The sequence below is a fragment of the Seriola aureovittata genome, chromosome 1 (genome assembly GCF_021018895.1).
Source record: "Seriola aureovittata isolate HTS-2021-v1 ecotype China chromosome 1, ASM2101889v1, whole genome shotgun sequence".
In the NCBI taxonomy this organism is placed as follows: Eukaryota; Metazoa; Chordata; class Actinopteri; order Carangiformes; family Carangidae; genus Seriola; species Seriola aureovittata.
The window spans coordinates 1,676,901-1,701,900 of NC_079364.1; the positions used below are offsets into that span (position 1 = coordinate 1,676,901).

General features: G+C 44.6%; 1 protein-coding gene across 5 annotated transcripts in view; it reads right to left on the reverse strand.

Moving 5' to 3' along the window:
• Window positions 1-25,000, reverse strand: part of large2 (LARGE xylosyl- and glucuronyltransferase 2) — a 193,161-nt gene that overhangs the window by 39,588 nt on the left and 128,573 nt on the right. For 3 of the 5 annotated variants that reach the window (XM_056404211.1, XM_056404376.1, XM_056404292.1), the window contains one exon: window positions 5,507-5,604. The exons of 1 other annotated variant lie outside the window; for it this stretch is intronic. The gene's annotated coding sequence lies outside the window, so the exon portion shown is untranslated. Of the gene's footprint in view, window positions 1-5,506; window positions 5,605-7,272; window positions 7,399-25,000 lie in introns of those variants that run through there. One more of the 5 variants, XM_056404457.1, reaches the window with a different exon arrangement.

Genomic DNA, 25,000 nt, shown 5'->3' on the forward strand with positions numbered 1-25,000 from the left:
GTGTGTGTGGGCAGTGAGGAGAAGGAGTGGCAGACATCCATTAATAAGAGCTTCTCACTGTACGAGTCACATGTCGTCTCTCTCTCTCTCTCTCGATCTCGGTTCGGCACTTTTCCCTTCCCTCCATCTTCTCCCCTCGTTTCTCCAGCGGTCACAACAAATGGAGTCGATGGCTTCACATGAGGAGCTCCTCACCCCCCCCCCTCTGTGAAGAGGAGGACAGCCCGGCACTGTGGGGGGGCGGGACAGGGGGGTGGAGGGGGTGTTTGGGGCTGAATGTAATGCTGACAACCTTGACGGATTGTTTTTTAATTAATAACCTGAGTCTTATTTTCAGAGTGTCTCTCAGATATGAGGAAATCACAGCTTCATGATGGAGTAACGGTCCATATTTTCTTCTTCTGTGTTTCATTTGAAGTGTTGATCCATCAGAAGATATAAAAACCATCTCAGTGTAGTTTTACATCTCCTCTCTCAGGCTTCTCTCTGCAGCTCTAGTAACAACAGGTCGGTGAGCCAATCAGAAGAGAGGAGGCTCTGAGCCTCTCTTCTGATTGGCTCTGACTGTTTTCTGAGTGATCCAATAAAAATATAACAGATTTCAGGTAAAACACTCAGAGAAACCAAATCCTGCAAGGTTTGGATGGTGGGTCCAGGTGGGCGGGGCTTGGTGACTGCTTTGTTGTGACATCACAAAGTTCCAGAAGTCCTGACGGCTGGTTTTAAGGCTCAGTTTCTGAATACAGGCTGTGTGCATTTCTCTGTGGACTGAGGCTTTGATACTTTCACAGTATTAATATAGAAGCTAGAGCTGATCTATAATCACACTACACATGGACACAGACCTTTACACTGGAGGAGCTTTAACTGAAGACAAGAGTGAAACCGGTTCTCCATTTTAAATCATTAACGGGCCATCAGTGTCATTAGTGTTTGTGACGCTGCTGGACGTTTTATTATCAGTGACGTTTGTGACAGCAGCAGTAAAACAGGGCCATCGTTTCAATTATGAAACAAAGATTCTTCATCTTCAGTCACACTCTTCAAATTTAGTGTGTGTGTCAAATATTTGTGCTCATGTTATCAGTCTCGAATCTGGGGCTCTGACAGCCCCCCCCCCCCCCCCCCGAAAAGAACACAAACTAATTAAACACAGAGCCTCCAGCCTCCCAGCAGTCACATCACATGACCTTTAATGTTCATTATCTATCCAATCAGGGATTTCGGGGGGTGGTGGGGGTGGGGTGGGGTTGCAGTGGACAGGTCAGAGGTCAGGGGATTAGGTGTGGGAAAACGAGGCATTATGGGTGAGTGCCCTGTGGCCATGTCAGGTCACCTAGGTCTGCACAAACTGTGGCGGGGGAGAACACTGTGTGTGGTGTGTGTGTGTGTGTGTGTGTGTGTGTGTGTGTGTGGTGTGTGTGTGTGTGTTTGTGTGTCACATTGTAAAAGCTCATTACCAGTCTTACAGGTCGTCTGCAGCCGCAAGCAGAGCACATCAATCAGTCAGCGGCGTCGCATTTCTGCACACAGCAGGTGCAGGGTTACACACACACACACACACACACACACACACACACACACACACACACACCCACACACACACACACAGGGTCTGATTCAACTATCTAAAGACCATCCCATCAATATTTTTTCTGCTAACAGTGAATAAATAACTAAACATGTTGCAGCTCGTAGTTTTGGTTTTGCGGCTCAGCCTCAGTGTTTCCTGTCACCTGTCCAGTTCGGCCACAGCTGGAGAGCAGCTGTTTTTACGAGGCACAGTCATACAGTTCACCGACTGTGACACGTGTCGGTGATTTATCTCAGTGCTCCAGAACATTTGATTAAAAACAGGAAGTGAAAGTGATTCTGATCCTTCAGCTCAGAGCCTCAGAGGTCTGGAGGAACCGTCAACAACAAGGACAAACACGGTCAGTGAGGCATCACCAGGGAAACGACAGACAAACACTCGGTCATGTGGATAATGTCACTCAGGCTACATCTACACTACTACATCTTAGCTTTAAAACTCATCATCTTTTTCTATATTTACTCCTGGCATCCGCACGACTTGCTGCAGTTATTGAGCTCCTAAAACAGACGCTGCTGGGGTTGTGTTTTATTTTGAAAACTCTGGGGTTGTGTTTTATTTTGAAAACTCTGGGGTTGTGTTTTATTTTGAAAACTCTGGGGTTGTGTTTTATTTTGAGGTCACAGCCACGCTCTCTCCTGATTGGCTCCCATCAGCCTGGCCTACCAGTGGTGAATACAACATGATAATGAATGACAGTGTTACTGACCTTGTTGTCTTTGCTAGCAGCTGTTGTTCAGTTACAGTCTCTGTTTTAATGCTACAGCTGATGTGTGTTTTCAGCTGTGTTAGCCTGGACAGAGATCATCAGTCCTGATACGGAGCTGAAGCGCTCGTCTGTTTTAAAATGAAGACGTATTTGTGTGGAAGTAGCATCAGAAAACAAAGATGGAGGTCGTGCGGTGTTGCTTTTTTCGCTGCAGACTACGGTTCTCATCTCAAATCAGCGTTGACCAACAGTCATTTAACCTGGGCCACAGTCTTTCCCTAACATCTCCTTCATTGGCGGATCAGACTTTCTAAATTAATAACGTTGTACGAGTCATTTTCCCGCCTGATTGCTCAGACACTGTGGGTCTGAAGACGTGTGTTTGTCTGTTTTCAGCAGAATTTCCCTCACTACAATCCCACATGTCGTCTGGACCGTCTTCACACTGTAATTACTTATTTAAACCTTGACGCCACAGGTGCACAGATACACAGTGAATACCCACCTCTGGGCAGGTGGAGCCTCCATGTGCCTCCCAAACATACAGTCTTTAATATTTAGCAGCACCTCCTCACAGACAATATAAGAACCCCATTAAAACAGCACCAGGTCTGAGGAGGAGAGCTGCCTCGACAACAAACCCTCCACACCCCAGAACCCATCTCTCAGAGAGAGAGAGAGAGAGAGAGAGAGAGAGAGAGAGAGAGAGAGAGAGAGAGAGAGAGAGAGAGATAAGGACGCCGGCCGCAGTGCAGCAGGGGGGGAGAGATTCAGATCCAGAAAGCAACATAAAATAAAAACTGCACTGAAATGTCAGAACCATAAGTAAAAGTAAAAGTACGCTGCTCTCAGTGCAGAAAAATGGACCCTGTAAGTGTTTTACTATCATATATTATTGGCTGATTATTACTGATGCATTAATGTGGCGAGCTGCATTTCACCAAACCCGAGCTCAGTAGGTTTTTATATATTTATACACGACGGCAGAGAAGAACCACATGAACCTGGTTTATCAAGTGGAAACTTCTTGTTAGAAATGTTTGGATAAAATGAGATCGAAACGCCTCCAGAAGACGCCCACACCACTGAAGTAAAGACCCAGTGTTAGACAAGGCTTTTACACACACACACACACACACACACACACACACACACACACACACACACACACACACACACACACACACACACACACACACACAGCCTCCCCCAACTAATTCAACCAACAGTTTTCCAGTTTTCTGTCTCGTGACGGAGCTGACAGCACGCCGGTGGATCCTCTCTGGCTGCACAGACTTCAGAGGCCGTTTTATTTCCAAATTCTAAATAATCTGCAGCAGCCGGAGGAGTGAAGGAGGACGGATCACACGTCGCCGCCGCCGCCGCTTTTTATCTTATCAGGATGAAAACGACGCCTCACTCACTTCTTTCTTCTATCAACACAACTGCAAAAACCGAGTCCGGGCGCCTCGGAAATTACTTCTTTTTCATGCAGCCGCTCCGTGTCCACACGGGCGTGGAGTGTTCTTCTTCTTAACAAGAAGAAAGTCTAATGTAAAGCAAAGACGTTCTGCATGTGTGTAAATGGAGCGTGATGTCAAGGTCAAGGTCGCTGTGACCTCACAAAACACGTCTTTGGCCATAACTCACGAATTCACACGCCAGTTCTGACGTAGTTAAACTCAAGCGTCTGTAAGGATAAAGTGAAGTGACGGCATTGTATATCCAAAGGGTCAAAGGTCAACTTCACTGTGACATCATTCAATAGCTGTAGCTCAGGCAGGAGAACATTCGCTGCGATTGCGGGTGTTTCCCCCTCGTCAGCCTCTCGGGGCAGTAACGAGCCTTTGTGGTTTAGTGCAGCTGAACAAAGTGAAGAAGACTCGACCTCTTACTCGTAGACGAGCGACATAAAGGTGAAAGGTACGTTTTCAAACACTGAGAAGACGGAAGAGGAAGAAGAGTTTGTCTTTGTTCAGGTCACAGACGCTGCACCTCCGTGTTGTTTTTATCACGCAGCACTGTTCCTGTAGCATGCTAGTTTACCGACCTGGAGCTAAGCTAATCAGAGCATCTGATCAGTCAGTACAGTGAGTCCACACACAGCTTCAGCGTTACATCATGTCCATGTTAAACCTGCAGGGACCGAAGGCTCAAGAGCGTGAACCGATCCCACAGATCCAGATCCAATAAAACCAGGACAGACATCACTGCTACAGACACGTTCACTGGTTAATGAAGCCACAACTTTAAGAGCTAGAGCTTCAAATCCGCTCTCCAGAAACCTGTGGGTGACGTCACGGAGGCTACGTCCATCTTTGTTCACAGCCTGTGGATTAAACACAATCTGTCGCCACGTTTAATTGGTATCGTGAGAGGAAGGAGAAAACTTCGCTCAGTGGAAACAGTTTGTCTGCAATTGTGTTTTGTCGACTTCTCCTTTTGTCAGCGGGACGCTGTGACTGAGTGAACGACGGCGGCGGACACACCTCATCCACGAGGAAACCGCCGTCGGTTCATCCACCAGACACCAGACTTATGTGAATCACAACAAACGACCGTGGCCAGTGAATCAGAGGCCTGCAGCAGCTTTAGAAACAAACTGTCTTTCTGTGTAAAACACTGCATCGCTTATATTTAGTAGGTAACAATCTTAAAAAAGCCGTGTGTGTATTGCAATATTGATCCGTCTGTGATATTTTTCTCTCCGTCCTCTGAATGAGCCTCGACGCTGCTGTGCTAAATCTGAACCCAAGCGCTTGGAGCAAACATTAATAATTTCCACTGCAGCTTCCAGAGCCACTGAAGCAGAAGAAGAAGAAAAATCACAGAATAAAACAACCTGAAATTACTTGAAAGCCAATTACAACATGACGCTGTAATTATCCGACGACCTGTGTGTGTTGTCATTCAGAGTTTAACACTGACGCTGCAGCATTTTATTCCTCTTCTCAGCTCACACGAACAAGGCGATAAAGGAATCAGGAAACTGGTCACGTCAAAGTGAAAGCAACAGAATCGACAACAAAGAGCCAAACTGATAAAAAACCAGGAGTCTGACGCCTCTGTGCACCACGAGCCTCGGACACACACACACACACACACACACACACACACACACACACACGCCGGGGAGAAAAGAGTGTGACATTTGAAGCAGGAAGAAGAAAAAAAGAAATAAAAAGCAGCATTTTGCTTCTCACCAGATTTGCAGATGGAAAATCCAAGTGTGGTGAAACCTGATGGGAAGAGACGGAGGAGCGTCTCAGTCACAGTCGACGACTCCGGGAGGAAATCCAGTCTGTAAGAAAACATCAGGTGTGAGACGACCTGACGATATAATGTGTGACAGGAGCGGAGAGGAAAGTATGTACCAGACATTAAATATAAATCAATTCAAAATGATACACAGAGAGAAAAGAGTGTGTGAACAGACAAACTGTCAATCAAACAGCAGCTGCTCGTTTCTGTCGCCACCAAAGTTTTTCTCTTAATTTGTGTCTCGTTTTTTTTTTTTTTTGTTTCCACTCGTCTCCGTTTTTTTCTGCTTCACCTGTCAATCAAACAGTCGACGCAGTGATGTTGTGAATTTTCTGTTTCTACAGCTGGAGGCCGCCACTGTTCCCGTCGACTGTGACATCACTTCCTGTGCAGCAGGCGGCAGGTTTTTATTGGCACAACGACATTTTTAATGTTTTGCAGAAACACAATTACAGTCATTCAATGGAATTAAATTAGCAGTAACAATATAGATCTAATTATTAACTGAATCAATAATCACTCATACATTATTATAATTATTATTTTACATCAAATACAGGTAATTTTTTTAATCATATTGTTCAGTTCAGTTTTTATATCAGTAAAATCATTCTCCCATTTTATTGTCATTCTCATTATATTGTGACAGGTTTTATTCGCTCTGTCTCTCTCTCTCTGTACTGTCAGAATAAAAGGCAAAATATATATATATATATATATATAAATAAAATAATATCACAGGTTTTGTTTTGCACCGTTAATTAATTATTGATTGTCACTGTCACTGTTTTTCTTTTTGTCTTTCTCAAGTAGGTTTTGCTTGGTTTTCTATATTGTTTTCTTATTGTTGAGTTTAATGGATTTTTATTACTAATTGTGAAACATTGTGTAGCTGCTGTTTGTGCTATAAAAATAAACTTTGTTATTATAATATTATTGTTAATGTGTACGGTTCGTCTTGCGCTGGTTGTGTGTTTTTAATTTGCCCTTTAAATTAAATTAAATTGCCTCCTGGGGACATACAAGGTTTCTTGATTTGAATTGACTCCAACAGTGAGTGTTACTGTGTGACGCACGGCTGTGGCTAAAACCACCAGACAAACCGTTTAACGTCACTGACATTTACTTTCTGATGTCTTTTCTGTTATTGATGCATTTAGCCTAGCTTAGCATTACGTCTTGACTCTTACTGACACGATGGATTTGTTGTTTAATTAGATTTTTTTTTTTTGCAGTAATAAAATACCTGCAGGAAAACTCCCAACACAAACCACAGTCTTCTTCATTTCAAAGACAAATGTTTCGGTGCTGACGCAGAAGCTCCGGAACAAAAAGGTTGAACCAAGCTCAACTTTCATCATCATCAAATATCTGTTTGTTCTTTTTAGAGAAAAATATCATAAAGTCACTGGTTCCAGTTTTTCCAGTGTGAATATTTGCCGATAATAAACTGACTATATTGGGATTTTTGGACAGAGAGTTAGGTCAGACTTTAAAGAGTCTGATTGGGTTTTTACAAAGTCGGTGGCTGACATTTTATTCAATTAATAATTAAAATAATTTATACAGCACATTAAAGGTTCCATGTTGATGATATATTCCTGCAAAGAGTGGATGTCCACATACTTTTGGCCACGTAGTGCAGTTGGAGGTAATGATGAAGCACATGCTGGATTTACTAAACTGATTTTATGTTTTTATGTTTTACCTTTAAAGAATAATTGATCAGTTTTTCAGCCGATGGATTTCAATCAGGTTCAATCTGTCTGTGACGAGTGGAGTGAAACTCAGCTCTCCTCGTGTTTGAGGTTTGGGAAGGGAACAGAGAGGATGATGGGAAGACTGAAAGACAAAAGGAAAAAACTTGTCTTTATTTTGTCCTCCCCAGCGCTCGCCCCATCCAGATGGCGTCTCCTCTCTGCAGCCGTACACCACAGGGGGGGGGGGGGGGGGGGGGGGCGCAACGCCACGCCTGTCAGAACCCCCACAAAACTCTGCCCCAGAGCCCGATCCAAACCAGAGCCTGTGACGAGCCGCCACCCAGCGTGCAGACAGTCTAATCTGCATCCCCATCAAGGAGGACGTGGGGGGGGGGGGGGTTACTGCAGCTGATAGCAGGAGTGCTGCTGTTGTTTGTGTGCTATCAGCCCACTGATGGCTGCAGGAGCACGGCCAGATTGACTCCTAGTGTGAAACAAAAGCAGCCATTAAAGGAGGAGGAGGAGGAGGGGGAGGGGGAGGAGGAGGAGGGGGGGGGGGGGACCTGCCCAGTGTGAGTGTGGGTAATTTCCCTCTCTCTCTCGTTGGCAGTAAACAGAATCAGATTAGTTTACATGCTCCTCAGTGGATGTGAAGAGAGAACCCTGCTCCTCTGTGAGGTTAAAGGATTAACAGAGTTCGACGCTTTGCGGCGGATTCGCTCTGTGACGACGTCATGTGACGTGTGAAGAAGAAGCTCCCGTGTCAGCAGAGATCACTGCTCTCAGCTACACGTCACCTCCACATGAAACAAACCCAAAGTCCATCAGTGAACACAGGTCCTGTTCAGACCTGTTCGGACCTGTTCGGACCTGCATCAACATCCGTCTTCAGTGATCCCGCCTGAATGTGGTCTGAGTGATCGGATCTCAAATGCGTCGTCCGTGCGTCTCGGGTTGAGCTGTCCACATGTGATCAGATCTCCTGCCGGGGGCTGGAGGATCAGAGAAGCAGGTTTCCCTGGGTGAACACTGTGCAGATAACTGGGTTTCTAATCTGCTTGTTGCCGCGCAGCATGAGCAGGACAACGTGTCTGTGTGGTCGCCGTAAACAGAGAGACGCGTCTCCACATTTTTTAAAAAAGTCTGACTGAAACTGAAACTGACAGAAAGCAGAGACGAGAAGTCAAAATAAATCCATTTCAAAATCAGATTTGTGACACAAACAAAAAAAAAATTCTCTCTCACACTTTGTTTTTTCACATCATCCAATGTGACAATGAACAACAACCTTCCCTCCACTGACGCTCATTCCAGTTGTTGTGTCTTTGAGCCTGAGAGACGAAGCAGGCAACTACAGCAACACGTGAAGACATCAGACAAAAAACACTTTCAAAAGAAAAGCGACTTAATCACCATCACAAACGGAAACGTGAGTCGCACGGACTGAAGCCAATTAGCAGCCTTTTGTAGCCACGGAGGAGGTCTGGCAATCAGAGCTTTGATGTGCGACTTCTCAAAGCGACACGACAGAAACAACAGAGGAATCATCTGTGATCAGGCTGCTGCAGGTGCAGCTGGCGGAGAGTGACGGGACACGAAGAGCGGGAAAACCTGCCCCATCGTGACACAGACAGAGAGACACAAGTCAAAACCAACAGAGCAGAAGGTCAAACTGGATTCAGGTCCTGCTCCTAAACACGACGACCCTTTACTACGACACTCACGCTAGCGCGCGGCTAACGCAGCAACAGCTGCACTGTGGTAAACTGTCAACACTGCGGCTTCACTTTAGAAAAGAAGGACAAGGTGAAGTGCAACGAGTGCAGTTTGACATTCACTCTCACGTTACATTCATTACGGTTGAATTGTGAGATTCAAATATTTTCCAGAGCTTTATTTTCGAGCGTATATAATAATCTCTTTTTGACTGTTAAAGTTTAACCCCGAACTGAAATCAATAAAAGTGAAAGGAGCTCAGATCAGGTTCTGTAGAGCAACATCTCTCTGTCCTATCCCATCAGCCCCGGCTCTGCAGGGCCTCTAAAGCCCAGTCAGATCACCCTCTCTCTCTCTCTGCTCCACAGTTCTGCAGGAATAAAAAACCTCTCTGCATCATTATTTAGTCATTATCATTGTTCTGAGTGGAAGTGGCTTCACTCGCTCGCTCACGGACAAACGGAGGTAAACAGTGAGCGGCTGCGGGGCTGCTGTGATGCTCTCAGTGTGTCGTGTGAGAGCGCCCACAGGCTCCGGTTAGCTGCTGGGGTGAATTTGGATTTTCGAAGCCTCGAATTCTCAGAGCAGCCGAAAACAGCCGAAGACGCTGCTGCTGGGTGAGAAATGGAGGGAGGAACTGAGATAAGACAGATTTCCAGATGAGTTCAGGGACTCTGGGAGGGATTCTGGCTCTGGTTGGGGGGGGGGGGGTCGAGGTGGGTTAAAAGCTTCAGATACACTTCTGCTGCTGCTGCTGCTGTCTGGCAGCAACAGGGGGGCAGAGGTGACTCGTCCTCTCGTTTGTGGCTAAAATATAAAGATAAAGGACTGTGGTGATTTTAAATTGATTTCCACAAAGATCAGAAAGTTGTTTTTGAAAGTTTCCAGATCAGATAAAAAGAGAAACGGCTGCTGAACGAGCTGCAGATCCCTTCAAGTAATCTGTGGGGATTTTATATTCTAATTTTTTTTATCTGGTTTATTTTCGCATTATTTCATCTTTTTAAATGTAATTTCACTTTTTATATTCACAGTAAATATCAATCAGTGGCTGAAACGTCTCAATTAATCTAATACCAAAATCTAATTCTGCCAAATAAACAAGAATTCACACACACACACACACACACACACACACACACACACACACACACACACACATATCCACTCTGCATGCACGATTAACCCATCGACTCGCTCTCTGCTGCTGCTTCAGTAACTGGTGGAGCTGCCAGAGAGTTTTGGAGCGAGAGCTGGAGAATAATGAGGTTATCACAGCACCGCTCCACGCTTCATTACACCCCCTCAGCTCCCAGATACCCCGGCTACACCAACCGCTGCACGCCCGCTACACCCGGCAGCGCCGAGGCCGAGGAAGGCGCCGCTCGGCTCTACGTGTCTAGTTCAGACACATTCAGGACTTCTACATGTTTGAAGCTCGTTTGAGAGTCAAACTGTTTCGCTGTGGTTTAAATTACCAAGAAAAGCTTTAACTGAAGAGTCATGCTCTCACACTGACGGCACGTCGTCTACTGTAAAACCTTGTGATGTCGCCTCATCGCCAGCTGATGATGGAAGCTTCAACGATTACTACATCGTTCTATTACAAGTGTAACGTGTACAGTATATCGGCTACACATGGCAAACCTAATCACGACCTGCCAGTTTTCTTTTATATATTTCAGCATTATTTAGATTTTGTCAAAGCAGCTTCTGCATTCAGTATTAGTTGATACGACCTCTGACTCTTTTTGTTCTCTGAATCCTGACAGATGTTCAGCTCCTCACGGTCCAGTGCTGCCATCAGTGTGAAACAAGCGATTCACGACATCTATGTGCAGTTAACAGAGTTTAGTGAATCCGACTCATGTGAACAAGCCTCAGAGAAAAACACTGAGACTTTTAGGGACAAAAATAAAAACAGTATTCTTGCATGTATCCGAACAGATTTTCTGGGTTTTAATAAAGGATAAATAAGAGTGGTTGAGGCCCAGCATCAGTCTGAATCTGGCACATGCAGCCACAGTCATGAAGAATGATGTGAAATAAGTTCAGCCATCCAACTCTGGTGCCAACACTGGCCCACAGCTGGCCCAACTGCTGCTTCTCAGCCCACTTTGGCCCAGTTCCACAGCCCTAAAACCACATCTGGCAGCTTTATAGGAAACAGATCCCACTCTGACGACTCTTGACATTCACACGGCAGATTATTTTTAATGTCTTTCAATTTGACATTTATATATTGATATATTATATTTAGCCGTATTTTCTCCGAAGATCTGACACGTACTGATTTGTTGCAAAGTCACCTGAGTCATCACAAACATCCGTCATGACTCAGCGCTGGCATTTGAGCAAAGATGGAAGACAAATGTGACTCAGGTGTTTGTGAGGAAAGTGACAGCTGCAAATTAAGACATTAAATCCAGGAAACTGTCCGAGTTTATTCATTCTTCTTCCTGAGAGGGAAATTAAATCTTTTTTAAGATGATTTCTACACTGACGGTGATGATGGCTAAAATCTTATCTTTGGTCCATTTCATTCGGTGAATAACTTGAAATGTGTCGTTACCCAGCATGCAGTGCTTTTCTTTTGTTGTTTTAAAAGTGTTGAAATGATGATTTAGAGTCTGCTGTGTTTTTGCTGCTCGGACGCAGATGGAGATCCAGACACTTCAACGTGGCTCATTACTGAAGGTTTCTCTCTTCTGTCTTCATTTCATCAGCTCTGTCTCACCCCGCGGTTTCTCTCTGCCGAGGCCAAACTAAATAAAAGTTTAACCGCAGCAGCTCGTCACACCGTGGTGTTACAGTCACACATCGGTGTGGAGGTGACACACACTCTCAACATGCACCAGGCTGAACACACAAACAGGCTGTAAACAACCTGCTCTGACATTCACACCAGGGCGCAGCTCAGGGCGTGTGTTTCTGTCTGACCCGACGCAGGTGGTGTGAGCTGAAAGGAAAGTTTGCATTACCCTGTCTCACACCATGTCGTTACCACGGTTACAGTTTCCCTGTTTACCCTGATTAAACGAGTGGGCTCCTTATTAATGACCGTCAAAAGGCCGACGTGACTGAATCAGAACGTCATTTTTAATTTTTGTCCAAACCTGGTCCGACCTGGTGAGTACCAGCGAGTCCGGGCAGGCTCTGGTTGGTTGGCTGGTTAGATGGTCGGTTGACCGTCTGGCTGGCTAGCTGGTTGGTTGGTTGGTTAGTTGTTTGGTTGGTTGATTGGTTGGTTGGTTGGTCGGTTGGTTGGGTGGTAGGTTGGTTGATTGGGTGGTTGGGTGGTTGGTTGGTTGGTTGGTTGGTTGTCTGGTTGGTTGGGTGGTAGGTTGGTTGGTTGGTTGATTGGTTGGTTGGTCGGTTGGTTGGGTGGTAGGTTGGTTGGTTGGTTGGTTGGTTGATTGGTTGGTTGGTCGGTTGGTTGGTTGGTTGGTTGGTTGGTTGGTTGGTTGGTTGATTGGTTGGTTGGTTGGTTGGTTGGTTGGTCGGGTGGTTGGTTGGTTTATTTGTTGGTTGGATCAGGTTATGAAACTGGTGAGAAAATAATGGTTGTTGTAGTCACTTCCTGTCCAGTTATATGAGACTCAGACTACACAGTATATTTAATGAAAACTGATGTGAGAGTAAGTTTGTGAAAGAAAAAACTTTCCATTGTTCAATGTTTGAAACAGCACTGAGTTAAGTTATAATGTATATATATATATAATAATGTAATAAGTTATTTCACGTTTAACTGTAGGTTAACACAACTCAGGTGTCGCCACTGAAATATCCACTGCCATATGTTGTCATGACAACAGCTTTGTTGGATTCATTTAGAGTGATTTCATGTAGAGTTTATATACAGAGCAGCAAAAGGTTCATGTCCCAGAGTCAGATCTATCTTAAACTAGAGGAGGAGGAAGTAGCACTTTTCCTGTTGTGTTAGCACTTTTGTTTTAGTGTGTTTGTTTAGTTTGTGGTACGACTGGAGAAACTTTAATTACACAAAGACCATCTTCAGCTTCATCTGCACACAGTCAGAGCTCATTTTTCTCCGTGAGAACAAAGTGTTTTCTGCCGCTCGTCGTCGCTCAGAGAGGAAATCTAGCCTCAGCACGGGGAGATAATCCGTCTTAAAGAAGGAGGAAACTGATTTCACTGCTGATTTCACCGGGCAGAGTCGAATGTTTTCATATCGGGGCTGCATCACATTACACCATGTTTCATGTCAGACACTAAATCTCATCAATGATGAAAAACAACTTTAAATGTTTCAAAAATCTAATTAGATACATGCTGCATTGATCCCTCAGCAACAGCCTCAACCCTCTTTGCTTCCTCTTCAGCAGCTTTAAACTCGTTTTCTTTCAGATGGAAACACTTTAGATGTTGTCATTTTAAACACTTTCCCGAAATTCAGCCCGACTTCTTTGGTACATTCAGAAACTTTGTGGAGACCTATAGAGTCTGAAGTGACGTCCCGTGAGTTTGGCTGCATGGGGTTGGCGTGTGACCACGACCTCACTGCCGCTTCTAACACGACCACGGAGAACTGGACGCACACTGACAAATCCTGGCCTCTGTGTCACCGGGGGCCCCTGGGTAGAGAGGTAGAGGGTCTCTTGTCTGGTCCAGAGGAGGAAACCACGGCAAGACTGGTGTACGGAGATATTCTATATCTGACTGGATCATCAGGGAGTCAGTGAGTTTCAGCTGTTAGCTTGTTTAGGCCTATGTTAGCTTGTCTAGGATAATATTAGCTTGTCTAGGATAATATTAGCTTGTTTGGGGTAGTATTAGCTTGTTTAGGCTAACAGCGACAGCTCATAACGTGGGACCTGGGAGCTCACAACATTACAGCTACAGCCTTTGGTCTGTCACCATGTTAATCTATTAAAACTGCTGCTGTTCTCTGACCTTATGGAGGAAAGTGCATGTGGATCGAGTGTTGTATTGACAGTCGTGGAATTTCATTGGTCTTCGTACCAACTGCCAAATGTGTGGTGTCATGACGTCCAAACTCCAGAGTCATGGTTTGAAATGAAAGTGGACAAATCCTTAGCAGCCAAGGCCTCAGTCTGTATCATCTCTTAAGGCCTTTCTTACACTTTAACAGGATTTCACCTGAATTATTTCTTAATCCACGGAGGTACAGAGCAGCGTTTTGGACCTATCAGAGCTTAGTGGCACCTGGAGGTTGTTCATCATCCTCTCTGATCCACTTTATTTACCTAATATTATAGGTTAATATTATAATTATCATTATTAACCTGTCGTTCTGTTCCTCCATATTGTGGTTCTGTATAAACGGCACTTGCTGGAGGATGTTGTTGCAGAAATTGCAAATCTGGTTTGATTGTTTTATAAAAATTGGTTTTACTCCACTTTATTCTGGTCCAGTTGATGTGTTTCTAACCTAGTTTTGAAAAGTGCTATATGAATAAAAAATGAAAACGACTGTTTTTCTTTAAAAGGAATAAAAGAATCAGATCTGGATTTCAAACTTTGCTCATACAGGAATCAATTCACACCAGCAGAGAGAAGAAGTTTGGCAGAAACACGTCATGAAACTCAAATATACCAACACATGCGGACTTCTTCTGGAGCGGCCACGCCCGCTGCACTCAGGGCGCGAGTTCAGGAGAGTTGGCCAAATGGATGCTGCATTATTTATGCACAAGATTAACAGCTTGTGTTTGGTGCATTTCTGCTTTTACAAAAAACTCTCACACGTTATCTTTGCTTTTAATCTCTGCTTCATGCTGCTCCTCTCTGTGCTCCCCCCTCCCTGCTACCAGCAGGCCTATCGTGTTAGCTTTAACTGAGCCGAGCGGCGGTCGGCCTGACGCCACGCCTTCGTCTCATCTCCCCAGGTTCATTAGCTGCACGACGGCGCCTTCCGTCGGAACAACGGAGATAATGAGGAAGCTGGCGGCCGCGTGGAGACACAAAGAGGCGGAGGGAAAGATAACAGTCACGACGTGTACTCACAGAGCTTTCCCTGGTTATACACACCTCTCATCGTGACACACACACACACACACACACACACACCACACACACACACACAGCAGCAGTGTAGGAGCAAAGGTAGAGAGGGGATCTCACACACACCGAATACCTGAGTCACTTCCCACACACAGCCATAAAAATACACAGAGGAGTATGTTCAGTTGTACTTATGAGAGAGAGCGAGGAAAGAAAAGGTTTCCCAAAGACAAAGTTTTGTTTGCGTGAACTTAAACAGAGTGTGTCTTTGTGTACATTACTGTGGTGTGTTCAAGTACGTTAAAAAAGCATCAGTGAGCGCTATAAATGGATTTGAGTAACTGGGTTACAGTCGGCTTTATGTAACAGCATCAAAACCTTGTGAAACATGGTTTCTGTACTCGGGGTTACACACACCTGCTTCACCTGGCCGTATATTCAGGTACGCAGGTTTAAGACCAGTATTTTACATTCACGCCACTTTCACATAGAGATGCCAAACACGGGCGGCCCAGTGAGTGAGTTCAGAGAACACGCCGGCGTTCAGGAGTCAGAGGCGTGACGTGGAACACAACAGTGTCAGTGCCTCTCTTCTGATTGGCTGACTGTTTTCTGAGTGATCCAATAAAAATAAAGCAGATTTCAGGTAAAAACACTCAGAGAAACCAAATCCTGCAAGGTTTGGATGGTGGGTCCAGGTGGGCGGGGCTTGGTGACTGCTTGGTTGTGACATCACAAAGTTCCAGAAGTCCTGACGGCTGGTTTTAAGGCTCAGTTTCTGAATACAGGCTGTGTGCATTTCTCTGTGGACTGAGGCTTTGATACTTTCACAGTATTAATATAGAAGCTAGAGCTGATCTATAATCACACTACACATGGACACAGACCTTTACACTGGAGGAGCTTTAAACCATTTCTGCTCTCACTACGTAGTCTGTCACTGTGTTGTTGATCCAAATGCCAAGAAACACACACACACACACACACACACAAAGTCTGTCTGTGTGTGATCTCACAGTGATCAGGGGTCACTACAGTTCATGTGAAGGAGTTTTCCTCCATGACCTGGTTTCTCTTTCGTCTGACACGACCTCAGTCCCACGCCAACTCTGCGGGCCACTGTCGGCCCGAGCCCGGCGGTGCTCTTTGGAAACAGGGTTCTGCTTTCTTACACACACTTTGCTGAGTGGGTGAGGGACACACACACACACACACACACACACAGTTGCTTCCATCAACCTTCCTGAAATATTTAACAGTCTCTCTCTCTCTCTCTCTCTCTCTCCTCGGTTGCTACCGTCACTTCCTCCTCCTGACTCAGCATCCCCTCAGCCTCGTGGAGAAATGGCACTGCAGTCACACTCAGGTTGTATGGAGACGGGGTTCAGACGGAGGCTATGAACATCCCTCTATATCTGCCTTCTTCCACCAAACACCAAATCATTGATCATCTGTTCGACTGTAAACATTACAGCTACATCCACATTTAATGTCAACACTTAGAGAGACAGGAAGTCCTGAACCAGCAGCAGAGACCTGAGTGGAGAAAGATACTGGACATACACTACTGGTCCTGGGCATTTGGAGTTTGGAGGCGATGGCAGCCTTCGGTCCTGTGTTTTTAACATTTTATATCTTTATATACTTCCGTAACGAAACCAACGAATCAACTGAAACTTTTCGATTTTTCCCTGCTGAACGTTTTCTACACAGTCTCACAGTTTTTGGATCCGCTTCCCTCCCTCCGGGCACGAAGACTCTGGTTTATCTCAGGACGCTGCAGACACTCGAGACTCGCTGTAGGAAGACGATCCATCACAGTCCATACTTTGCTGCCTTTAATTTCATTTGCCAAAGTTACATTATGATAATGTGAAGCTGCAGTTGTGAACTGAGATGATTGTTTTTTTGTTTTTTTTTATCTCACACTCAGACACTCAGACATCTCACATCTGATAACTGGACGCTGAGAGGCTTTTATTTCACAGATCTCATCCAGAGAACATGAGCTAACACTGATGTTGTGTTAAAGATGATGTGAATTAGCTCCTTTCTGACATTTAGACACGAAATCCCTCCTCAATATGAATCATTACACGTCACGGAATCTGATTTCCAAAGCTCATCAAAATTAACTGTTTGCAAATCAATAAGAAAACAGTAAAGCCCCGAACTAAACGTTGGTGGGTTTCACTGCGAGTGTACAGCTTCTGATTTGTGTGTGAGACACACAGTCACACACACACACACACACACACACACACACACACAAGCAAAGTGATTCTGTGTCCTCCTGGCAGACACACAAGGGATGGAGCAGAGCGACTTTTTGGAGAGATGATCAAAGTTTGACTGAGTCTGTGAGGACGGAGCCTTCAGCCGCCTCGGGCCTGCTTCCTGTCCTCAAACAGACCAGGACAGAAGAAGAAGAGACGGAGGATTGTGGCCCCTGGAGCCAGACGTCACGTCCGCCACCGTGCTCCGCGGCTCGTTTCATCATGTCGAGACACTTAGAAAGCTGATGGAAATGGATCATGTGGATCATGAAATGACATTTTTACATGTGTGTCTCGTGTCGATAAGCAGCCGAGTCACTTTCATGCTGAAGTCACGTCGGCAGCAGCGAACATGAACCACATGGACCACAGTCATGTTCTCATGGCCGTCAGACGTGTTACATAAACACCAATGATGCTGCTGTTTGTCTCTTGTTGAGAAGCAGCTGCAGCCACACAAGTTTTAATTCAACCCAGAACGTAACTAATATCCACAATTTAATATCTCTGAGTCAGAATCAGAATCAGGTTTTCTGAGGTTTTCACATACGAAGAATTCATTTTGCTGTTTTGGTTCAAACAATAAACATAGAAGAAGAAAAGAAATGCGGCCAGGGAGCTTAAATATTAATAGAAACATTTTCAATGAGGAAAAATGTATAAAATACAGTCCAGGACAAATATCGCAATGTACAATATTCTAGTGGGGGGGTTATAATATAATTATATTATTGCGCTTTATGTTCCAAGTTTAAAAAAAGATCAAATAATAATCATATTACTGTATATTATTATTATTGTTTCAGGTATAATTTTTATTTAGTAAAAAAACGAGAAAAGAAAATTCCAGATAATTTGAAAAATATTGTATATGGCAGAAAATATAATACAACATCCGATATTATTGAATATCGGCCCAAACCTACCAGAAGAACAACTCAAGATTAAAGCTCTTCAGCATCACAAGGAATATGAGATACTACATGTAGACGTGAGGTCACGACACACACCGTCTGTTCATTCACATGTTTTCCTTAAACACTGAACACACACGCAGCTGCATCACATCAGCGACTTATCAAAACTTCAGCATCGCATGTCAGGAGAGGAAACAAAGCCAACGAGCGCCGCCACAAAAGGCTGCATCTCACGCAAAAACATCGTCTCCAGCTGATCCATCATCGGCTGTCACGCCGGACGCCCCGTTCAGGAGTGGAGCTGTCAATCAGAGGGACAATAAAGGCATGCTGGGAGCAAAGTTCAGCTCCAGTAGGACTGACAAGAGGAGACGAGATGGATACAGACAGGAAGGATGACAAGTCCTCTCCCGGGATTCTGAGAGCAGCCATTTTTAAACCTTTAGACTGCGCTGTAAAAACATCACAGGAAGATTACACTGAACTGAACCTGATTAATCATCAAAGAAATCCAAAATCTCATTACGACAAACAGCAACAGCTTTAACAAACTAGTTTCTGAGACGACAAAATGCACAAAGCCTGAACCTTTTCCACAGTTTCCACATTTATCTGCAACAGATGGAGGAAATAACAACATCGCTGAAGGGAGAAAATAATGACAGAAATTACAAGATTTGTGTCGTGATTGAAACTGAAATAATTCCCTGTATCCTCAGACTGAGATCAGACTGTCAAACAGACTTCCTTCACTCTGGAGACACGACCTCTTCCACCCTCAGACGTCAGGATTTACTCAGCTCAGAAGCCTCAACGAGTATTTCACTGAGCTGATGATGCGACAGCTGACCAGGAGAACAACAGAAGGACCGACACTGACGTTAATGTGCCGACTGACCTCGAGAGGAGGTGTGAACTATGACTGTTGTCTGTTGATGATTGTTTCCTGTTTCCCACCAACAGTCAGTCCTTTTTAACCAAGTAGATTAAAGCTGCTTGAAGCCAGAACACTTTTTCATCACCACCTGGATACGCTCTTTTATTAGCATTAGTGGGCGTGGCTCAGTCGTCCACCACTTGGGCCCAGACTAAAGTACCTCAACAACTACTGACACTAAAGTTTGAACAGACATTCTTGGTCTCCTCCTCGAGCGCCACCCTCAGCTCACATTTTAAACAAGTTTTATACTTTGGTTTCTGACCAAATACCTGCAGAACTAATGATGTTGGAGTTTACTGCTAATTAGTAAAAGCTAGCATGCTAACATGCTAAAGTGGTGAACGGACTGATTCCATCCTGTTTCTACAACAACTGCAGAAGCTTATCTTTAATTCCTGCTCGTCTGCAGCGTAAACAGGAACAATTAGCGCCTGTGTAAGAGCAGGATTTACTCTCATCTCATCATTCATCAGCTGGGGAAACTCAACAACATGCTGCACACACACACACACACACACACACACACACACACACACACACACACACACACACACACCGGTGAATCACTTCACCACCAAACATCTGTTTGTGTTGTTTTTCTCAGATTTAACATCAGAACTAAACGCGACATTCTCCATCTGAAGCTTCAGCTGACGACGAACAGGAAGCAGTCCCAAAATAAAAGCCTTCCCAGTGGACGCTCGCTGTGATCATCAGTTTAAAAAAGTAGATTACAGAGCCTGACACAGTGACGCACAGCTCATTAAAGACTGATCACAGAGCTCTGACACAACAAACCAGGTGTTTCTTCCTCACCTGTCTGCGGATAAAACACTGCAACTACATCTTTTTGTTTCATTTGTTTGTTTGTTTCATTTGTTTGTTTGTTTGTTTGAGCCCCGCCCTGTGCACACACGTCTCACATGTCTCCATGGAAGTAAAGACGAGACGTGTTTTGGGCCGGAGTGCAGCTAAGGTCATTAAAAACCAAAAAAAGATCACAGCCGGACTATATGAAAAACATCTAAAGCCAAGTCTGAAATATTTAGAGTCACATCCTCCCCTACAGCCCTGGTACCTGCCTGCTGCCCCCCCCCCCCTCCCCCCCCTCCCCCCGCCTGCATGTGGAAGCTGCAACATCATGTATAAAGCAGAAAAGACTGGCTCAGTGTTGGACACAGCTCTGTTAGCGTCTTACCTAAAGCAGCAGGGTGAAGCCTCGGGAGAGAGACACCGTCCCGTCCGTCAAGAGTCACAAACATCTGGTGGCAGAGTTACATCAGCTCCTCCAGAGAGAGAGAGCCGAGGCCACGCCTCCGCTCACACTGATCTGAATACGAAGAGGCCGACGGCCGGGACAAAAGACCCTGCGGGGAGAGAGCCGACGCCTCCCGGGGCTAAAACACCTCACCCCCGCCCGACACCTCCCCTCCCCGATCCTACATTCATACTGCCCTGCAGGAGTCAGGCCCCTCCTCACCCTCCCCACAGGGCAAACCCCCCCCCCCCCCCCCCCCCCCAAAGTAAGACTGAATGTGTTGAGAAGCTTCATGTCAGGCGGAGGCCATTAGGACCAAACTCCCACAAATCCTCTGCTCAGCAACGTGGTGGAAACACAGAGGTAAAGCGGCGGTCACGAAAACACCAGCATCAACACCAACTCATGATTTTTCCCTGGACAGACCATAATACAATATTAAAGACGTCTGCATGATTAAAAACAAGAACAATCCGTCTCCTTCAGGGTCAATCAGGAGCGCAGGCTGTTTTCATTCTCCTACTGTAGTGATTAAAATATAAACACACGTAATAATAGAAATAGAAATCTATTTTGGTCGCACGATTTATACATCAAAGTGCAATAAACATGCTTTTACAGCAGCGGGTCCAACTCTTCTAACATAGAGACTTTAGACACATTCAGTTTATTTCCATCTTCCAGCTGATGGATTCAAATCCACTCAGAGCTTCAGCTCCACTTCACTAAATGAAAACTAGAAAAGCAAAAGTGCAGCGAGGGAAGTTTTATTACTTTTTATGTTAACTGGTAGTAAATCAAGTTTAATGTACAGAAGACAGAATTCAATATACTATGGATTATATATTACATAATACCTACTATGTATATTTTTTAGTTTAATCCCGACTGCGTGTTGCAGTTCAGCCACTAGGAAGCAGAAAACGGTGCTTCAAAATAAAGGTGACCCACTCAGCATGCAGCTGTGGCCCACTGTGGGACCGCGACCCACGTTCTGAGAACCAGTTTTAACCAACAAACAACAAGAATTTTAGCAACAGCCAACAAGTTGAACAGGTAATAATAGACTTTACCTGATGGTCACGAAGCCAGAGGACAAAGTAAGTGCTGCTGTGATAAGAGTTACAAAAGCCTGTGTCGCAGTATCATCAACAACTTTGTCTCAACTTCACATATTTCATTTTATTGATTCGTGAAGCAGCGCGGCCTCGCGGTGCTGGCTTTCCTTCTGAATGCCCTATAAACCCCGCTTTTCTGTTTTATCTTTAATGAACAAAACAAGAATGAAACAGAAGAGAAAACGCAACAATAACACATCAAATCCAGTGACCTCTGACCCCTAACCTCTACAGTCACAGAAGGTCTTTCACCCATAAAAAAAGTAATTCACCCGACTTGTAAATCTTTGAAGTTCTAACGCAGCTGAGGTCAAAATGTTCCAGAATAAAACATCTATCTGGGTGTTTGGGTTCTGCTTTAGTAGATATTTGTTTTATTTCATTCATTGCTGACCGCTCTGTTGTCAGGACGATGCAACACACACTCTGTGTCTCCGGAACAACACTGACGTCTGTGCACGTTCAGTCACACAGGCGTCACGACGACTCAAAATTAAACTGGAGATACGAAATATGACAGTCGCTGTGTTGAGCACACACACACACACACACACACACACACACACACACACCTAGCCTTTCATACTCCACAGAAATAGGAACGCTGGGAGAAAAACAGCAGCGTCCTCTATAAAAGGCATCGAATCAGAGCTGGACTCCCACGTGCAGCTCGGAGCTGAAGGCGATGAGCGCCGCAGCGGCATCGCTCCGCTCTGCTTCATATCACAACACAGCAAACTGAAGAGACGCAGGACACAGGTCAGGCTTCATCCTGCTGCTGCTGCTGCTGCTGCTGCTGGGATTCAATCAGTGGCCGACAGACACATGATCAGTGACCTGAACATCGGATGATATCAGGTATGAAACACAGGTTCAGCCCACGTTCGACCAGTTGTCTGAATTCTCTGCTGTTCTCAGGTGAATGTTGGTTTGTCGTCGTCAACATGAATAAAATTCAATACAGTAGATTTCTCCAAACCTTTATCCATTTTTATCCACTGTTAGCAGCAGAAGCTACATGTGTTCATATATCGTATCATGTGTAGTGTGATTATAGATTATAGATCAGCTCTAGCTTCTATATTAATACTGTGAAAGTATCAAAGCCTCAGTCCACAGAGAAATGCACACAGCCTGTATTCAGAAACTGAGCCTTAAAACCAGCCGTCAGGACTTCTGGAACTTTGTGATGTCACAACAAAGCAGTCACCAAGCCCCGCCCACCTGGACCCACCATCCAAACCTTGCAGGATTTGGTTTCTCTGAGTGTTTTTACCTGAAATCTGCTGTATTTTTATTGGATCATTCAGAAAACAGTCAGCCAATCAGAAGAGAGGCTCAGAGCCTCCTCTCTTCTGATTGGCTCACTGACCTGTTGTTACTAGAGCTCCAGACAGAAGCCTGAGAAAGGAGATGTGAAACTACACTGAGATGGTTTTTATATCTTCTGATGGATCAACACTTCAAATAAAACACAGAAGAAGAAGAAAATATGGAGCTTTAAACCAAATATTAAAATCCAAAATGAAGATTTTCATGTAATGACTTTTCCTCTAGCGCCACCCTCAGGACAAACATCACATTTTTAGCAAAGTTCAACAGAGCCGAATCTGCCTCATCAGGACTGTGTGAGTGTGGGTTGATTACATTTGACTGACAGTGAACTGGAAACCCTAAACTGCCGTCACAGTTTGATTCAGATGATGCTCAACTCTGATTGGTGCAGAGAAATAACGTCAAACCAGCAAGAAGAGCACATAGAAAATACAGACACTGATTTCTGTCATGTGAAACAACAAAAACTGTAAGGTTGTATCAACACAGGATCACATCACTCATGGTTCGAAGCTGATTGAGAGAAATGTGTTTTCAGGTTCTCACATACTGCGTGTTCTCAAACATACATCAGAGCGACAACCGATCAGACTCGTTTAGACTCCCTTCGCCAAACAGAAGAACAGCTGTTCTCTACTCCAACTCCACCACATAAACCCACGTCAAACACAGTGAAGGAAAAGACGCCGCCGCTGTCAGTGGCGTCCCACTTCTCTACCCTCAAAAACACTGGAACCTACATCTTTTGATTACAGACTTCCTGTCTGGTGGGCAGCCACGACGCCAAGACAACAAAACAGCCTTACATCCTCGAGTGTCCATGACTGACTGAGTGACGAAGTTACACCATTGGTCGGCTGAGTGTTGAACTTTTCCTCATTGGCTGATGCTCTTTCAAATGATTTCTATTACATCATCAGGGTGCGTTTACAGCAGATCCACAACTGTTTTAATCCACTGTATTTCCTTAAACAGTGACTGGGACCTTTATTTACCTCAACTGGAGAAGGTAACAGACCTTTATTTGTAACTCCTTCTAATTTCCTTTGATATGTAGAATCAGTCGTACCGATATTTTTAGTACAAAGTCTCGTCTTGATTCGCTCCCGTCTTCCAGTGTTCATCTGGTTTTTCTAAGGCCTAACTCATGGTGCCAGAGTTCAGCCCACAACAACCTTCACTGTCTTATACAATGGGTTACTGTTTAGACACGATTATGACTGATAGTGGACGTCCGGAGACACTTTAATCCTCTGTTGCTGGGGTAACCAAGGTCTTAGAGATAAGGCGGCAGAGAAAAGCATGAACTTAGAGAATATTACCCAAATCTGGACACTGTGGAGGATGAGCTGCGTAGGGGGAAGGACGAGACACGTGATATTAATCAGGTAAGAACATGTGACATTTGCTGTCCAAGAGAACCGACATTACTTGTTGCTGCTTTTGCATTTTGACAAGATTTTCTATTAAATACTGAAGTGTATTAATTAGTGTTTGTTGACGCCTGGCCGAGTGGCGCTGTCCTTGGTACTGAAATGGGTATTCTGCATAAATTAGCACTCAACCTTTTGTGTTGTTGTGTATGATTGCATTGCAGTGTTAAACATGACGAGTAAACTGAGCTGGATGTCTAAACGTGGTGGAGAGCCTCTTTAAAAGAGCAAAGTTACCCCCTTCACTCACTGCTGCAAAAATATAGAGCAATTTCAGATGTTTTAAAATCCTTGTGAGTGAAGCTGAAATAAAAACATCAAACTAAAAATGTCAGACCACTGAGAGGAACAAAGAAAAGCATTTCCATATTTCATTTCAATCTTTGGCTTTTCTCCCGAGCTCCCATCACTCTCTATGATGTCGACCGCTCTTAAAAATCACAAAAACGCTCTTAACACAAGCTCATGATTGAATAAACGACGATAAAACTCCCGCCAACAGACGTTTTCACAACATGGCGTAAATCAAACAGGAACATGTATGAATGCGCGTTAAAGGCGGTGATAAAACCCGCCGCCCAACAGCAGCAGAGTTCAACTCGAACTTGTTAACGTTTAATCCTGAGTATCGGCCGACATAAATCTGACAACAGCTCTCAGCCACACAGGAGCTAAAACACAAACACTGCAAACACATAATGACCTGAAATCAATCAGAGCTTCAGACGGATTATTAGCAGGAGATCTCGCCAGTGTGC